The sequence below is a fragment of the Ornithorhynchus anatinus genome, chromosome 3 (assembly GCF_004115215.2).
Source record: "Ornithorhynchus anatinus isolate Pmale09 chromosome 3, mOrnAna1.pri.v4, whole genome shotgun sequence".
NCBI lineage: Eukaryota > Metazoa > Chordata > Mammalia > Monotremata > Ornithorhynchidae > Ornithorhynchus > Ornithorhynchus anatinus.
The window spans coordinates 137751418-137757016 of NC_041730.1; the positions used below are offsets into that span (position 1 = coordinate 137751418).

The 5599-nt window shown below is 46.0% G+C and overlaps 1 non-coding gene across 1 annotated transcript; it reads right to left on the reverse strand.

Annotated features, from left to right (window-relative positions):
- Window positions 1-4583: 4583 nt before the first annotated feature.
- Window positions 4584-4721, reverse strand: LOC114811004. The gene has a single exon (XR_003758689.1). It is a non-coding gene; the product is annotated as a small nucleolar RNA SNORA7 (small nucleolar RNA).
- Between the last annotated feature and the right edge of the window lie 878 nt (window positions 4722-5599).

The window sequence follows — 5599 nt, forward strand, 5'->3', positions numbered from 1 at the left end:
GTTCTAAGTATTTGAAAAATACAGTTCAGCAACAGAGAGAGACAAACCCTGCCTACAATGGGCTCAACGGTCTAGAAGTGGGGAGACAGACATCGAAACAAGTAAACAGGCATCAAGAGTATCAGTATAAATAAAGCTGTTAAGCGCTTACTATGTGCCAGGCACTGAACTAAGCGCTGGGGTGAATGAAAGCAAATCGCGTTGGACACGGTCCCTGTCCCCATGGGGCTCACAGTCATTATCTCCATTTTCCAGATGAGGTCACTTGGGCCCAGAGAACTGAAGTGACTTACCCAAGGCCACACAGCAGACAAGTGGCAGAGCCGCGATTAGACCCATGACCTTCTGACTCCCAGGCCCAGGCTCTACCCACTACACATTCTGCTTCTGATGTGACCTCGGTAGGGCTTGGAAGATGGGGAGAATTGTATCTGTCAGATATGAAGAGGGAGGGAATTCCAGACAGGAGGAAGGATGTGAGTAAGAGGTAGGAGGGGGAGAGGAGAGAAGGAGGAATGATAAGTAGCTTAGCTAGAGAGAAAGAAGCAGTGGGGGCTGTGGACCAGGGAAAAGAGAGAGGAGAAATATGACAGAGGGGGCCGATCGAGGACCATAACACCCGCAGTCAGGACTTCCTGCTTGAGGTGGAATAAGCAGCCATTGGAGGTTTTGGAGGAGACTTCGCAGGTGTTCTCTTCCCATTTTTGCTTTTTATTGTAGTAGGTTGGAAGCAGTGGCGTTTACAGAGCACTGTCTAAGTGCACTGTGCTGTCCTGAGCATTCGGGAAAGTACACCAAAAGTACAAGATGCAAGCCAATCAATCGATATGGCATTTACTGAGCACTCACTGCGTGCAGAGCACTGCACTGCGCCCTCGGGAGAGTACAGTCCGTTGGAGTTGGTAGAGGCGATCCCTGCCCTCGAGAAACAGGGAGGCCTAGTGGAAAGAACGGGGGCCTGGGAGTCGGAGGAGCTGGGTTCTAATCCCAGCTTTGCCAACTGCACGCTATGCGAGGCCTTGGGCTGGTCGCTTCACTTCTCTGTGCCTCCATTCTCCCGCATTCCCTCTTCTTTAGACTGTGAGCTCCATATGGGACGGGGACTGTGTCCAATCTAATTAACTCGTATCTATCCCAGCGCTTAGAACAGTGTTTGACACAGAGTAAACGTTCAACAGATATCATAAAAAAGGATCTTACAGTCTACGGGGGAAGGCAGACATTAAAATGAATTACATATAGGGGACATAGTAAAGAATAACCATATGGGTATAAACGCCGTGGGGCTAGGGTGAGTATCAAAGGAGCTAATATTCTAAATTTAATGTAGAATAATACAACATTAATAAAGATTAATATGTGGACAGCAAAGAGGCTAAATCCATGGATTTCCAGAAGAGATTAATCCAGAAGATAGTTCATTTTTCGGTCCTCATTTCCTCTTTACCCACTCTCTTCTGCATCACCCCGGAACTGGGATTTGCACCCTTTATTCACCCCTCCCTCAGCCCCACAGCACTAAGGAACATATTTGTAATGTATCTATTTATAATAATGTCTGTCTCCCCCTCTAGACTATAAGCTCTTTGTCAGCAGGGAACGTGTCTACCAACTCTACTGTGTTATATTCTCCCAAGTAATTGGTAGAGTATGTGGCTCAGTGGAAAGAGCCCGGGCTTGGGAGTCAGAGGTCATGGGTTCGAATCCCGGCTCCGCCACTTGTCAGCTGAGTGACTGTGGGCGAGTCACTTCACTTCTCTGGGCCTCAGTTCCCTCATCTCTAAAATGGGGATTAACTGTGAGCCTCACGTGGGACAACCTGATGACCCTGTATCTACACCAGTGCTTAGAACAGTGCTCTGCACATAGTAAGCGCTAAACAAATACCAACAATATTATTACACGTAGTAAGCACTCAATAAATCTGACTGATTGATTGATCTCTAGACTGCAAACTCATCGTGGGCAGGGAAAGTGTCCAAAATCTCTGGTGTACTTTCCCAAGCACTTACTACAATGCTCTGCAAACAGTAAACACTCTAGAAATGCAACTGATTGATCAGTTAATTAATTGATTGATTTCTAGAGTGGCTGAGTGGCAAGAGCACAGGCTTGGGAGTCAGAGGATGACGTGGGTTCTAATCCCCGCTCCTTCACTTGTCTGCTGAATGACCTTGGGCAAGCCATTTAAGTTCTCTGTGCCTCAGTGACCTCATCTGGAAAATGGGATTAAGACTGTGAGCCCCACATGGGAGAACCTGATTACCTTGTATCTACTCCAGCACTTAGAACAGCGGTTGTAACATAGTAAGCACTTTTCAAATACCATAATTATTATTACTGTTACCCCTGAAAGCACTTGGTACAGTGCTCGGCACACAGTAAGGGCTCAAACTTGGCTCAGTGGAAAGAGCACGGGCTTGGGAGTCAGAGGTCATGGGTTCGAATCCCGGCTCTGCCACTTTTCAGCTGCGTGACTGTGGGCAGGTCGCTTCACTTCTCTGTGCCTCAGTTCCCTCATCTGTAAAATGGGGATTAAGACTGTGAGCCTCACATGGGACAACCTGATAGAACAGTGCTTGGCACTTAGTAAGCGCTTAACAGATACCAATATTACTAATAAATACCGCCGATCGATCTGGTTGGGAATCTGAGAGACGAGTTTCCCTCTGTGAAGCTGATCGATCCTCAAATTCTACGAGATGAAGTGACCCAGCCCCCGACTTTTGATAGGCTCACGGTGGATCGTGTTTATAATGGTATTTGAATTGATGAAACAATTTAAGAATCATATTTATTTATGAGTAATTAGAGAAGTGCACTACTCTTTGAAATAGACAATCGATTCTCATTACGATCCAAAGTATAACGCGCCAAGTTAGCAGAAATTATGATACAAAAATTTAAAAAAATGAGAAAGCTGACTTGAGAAGATCAGTATTCATTCAATTCATTCATTCAGTCAGTCACATTTATTGAGAGCTTACTGTGTGCAGAACACTGTACTGAGCCCTTACTTGGGAGAGGAGTTTTTATTTGATACGGAGGTGGATGGGCAACCACTGGAGCTTCTTGTGGAGCGGGAAACATGGGTCTCAACGTTTTTCTAGAAAACTGATCTGGGCAGCAGAGTGAAATCTGGACTGGAGTGGGGAAGAGGCAGGAGGCTGGGAGGTCAGCGAGGAGGGTGATAAAATCAGTGGATTAATGTGGTAGCGCTCTGGATGGAGAGGAAAGGGCAGATTTTAGCGATATTGGGAAGGTGGAGCCGAAAAACATCCCTGAAGATGCCCTAGAAAATTCTGACTCCGTGATTAGGCGACATTCAAGACTGCTCTTATTTTAGCATTGAGACTGCAACAGAAGTTTCCGATGATAGGAGGGCGCTTTTGGTTTATGAAAACGTGGGCAGTGCCCAGAAAAAGCAATATCTAATTTTATGATTATTTCCTATTGGGAATAGTTCCCTAGTCCCAAGCCCGTTAATTATCTACCTGCAGATCTGCAATCATCCTTTCGCAGCAGGGAAAGATCTGAGCCAGCCACGTTTATGTGGTCATGTTTAGCAAGGTGCTTCCTATGAACTACTTACTTAATGAGCGACAAAAGAGACACGTGATATCTAGGAGACTTAGCATTTCAATATTACGAGAAATTTGCTCAAACAACCCAACAAATTGTCTGATAAAGCAGTCAGCCACGGACAACAAGGATTTGAAGTTACAAAACGTTATCACCAGTAAGTTATTAAAAATAGTTCTCTAACTCTTCTTATAATTATACTCTTTGAAAAAATATCTTAGTTGACACATTCTAGGAAGGATGCACTTCTTTGCTCCTTCAGTTGACGGTGGCACCGATAATAATTATGGCGTTTATTAAACACTCAATACATACCAAAAGCTGCACTTAGCTCTGGGGTAGATACAGGATAATCAGATGGGACTGAGTCCCTGTTCCAGACGGAGCTCACAGTCTAAGGGGAAGGGTGAGCAGATAACCGTTCCCCATTTTAGAGATGAGGGGGCTGAGTGTCGGAGAAGTTAAGTGACTTACCCAAGGTCACCTAGCTAGCCAACGGCAGAGCTGACACTAGAATCCAGGTTCTCTGGCTCTTTGCACTGGACCCAACCTGAATCTTAAAAGCGAAGCCTCACTAACCCACTTTAGGCACGAACTTTGGAGACAAGAATACGTATCCCCCTTTAGGTCTCCTGAGTCCTTAATTCATCAGTCCTAGAGTTGGGTGAATTTCTTCATTTTTTCCCTTTTGCTCATAAGGACGACTTCCTATTTGGAGTTTGGATGACCGATTTCAATGAGTAATCTGATTAATTTGAAAAATTACAGACCTTATCAGTGGCCTGTCTTGTCTTCTGCTGTCTAGTCGTTTCCGACCCATAACGACGCCATGGACACATCTCTCCCAGAAGGCCCCGCTCTCCATCTGCCATCATTCTGGTAGTGGATCCATAGAGTTTTCTTGGGAAGCAGTTTACCATTGCCTTCTTCCGTGCAGTAAACTTGAGTCTCTACTCTCAACTCTCTCCTGTGCCACCGCATCCCATCACAGGTGAGTTTTGCCTTGCAGCAGATGGACTTCCACTCGCTAGCCACTGACCAAGCTAGGAATGGAACAGACAGGCCTCTGCTCCACTCTCCCTCCCGTAGCCCAGACCGGTAGAGTACTGGAAACTCTCCAGATTCCATCCTGAGAGGGGATTATCAGTAGCAGGTGTAATAAAATGTTGGCACGGCTCATTCCCGAAGGCGATTGGTCAATCAATGAATAAATGATTATTTAATAAAAGCACTGGACCAAGTGGTCGGGAGCATACAACAGAAGAGTTGGGAGTCACGTTCCCTACCCACAGTGACCTTACAGTCTTGGGGGGAAATCCACCTTTTAATTAAGTTCCCCAAGCCAAAACCTTAGCAATTAGTCGGGGTATTTATTGAGCACTTCTGAGTGGAGAGCACTGTGTTAAGTGCTTTGGGGAGCACGGTGGAAGTAAAACAATCAGGAGCTGATCATCTAAAGGGTAATGCAAGTAAGCAGAAAACATTTACATATCAGTGACTCAATCGACGGTATTTACTGAGTGCTTACTGTGTGCAGAGCGCTGTACTAAGCACTTGGGAGAATTCAGTACAACAGAGTGGGTAGTCACATTCCCTGCCCACAAGGAGCTTACAGTCTAGAGGGGGAGACAGACATTAAAGTAAATGGTGGATATGTACGTGTGTGTTCTGGGGCTGAGGGTGGGGGAAATATCAAATTCTTAAAGGGGACAGATCTGAGTAAGGTGACACAGAAGGTTGGAAGGGAAAATGAGGGATTAGTCAGGGAAGCCTCTTGGAGGAGATGGGCCTTCAATAAGGTTTTGAAGTCGGGGAGAGCAATTACCTGTATGATATGAGGAGGGAGGGTGTTCCAGGCCAGAGGCAGGATGTGGGCAAGAGGTCAGCGGTGAAATAGAAGAGATGGAGGGACAGCGAGAAGGTTGGCATTCGAGGAGCAAAGTGTGCCGGCTGGGTTGGAGTAGGAGAGCAGCGAGGTGAGATAGGAGGGGACAAGGGGATGGACGGCTTTAAAGTC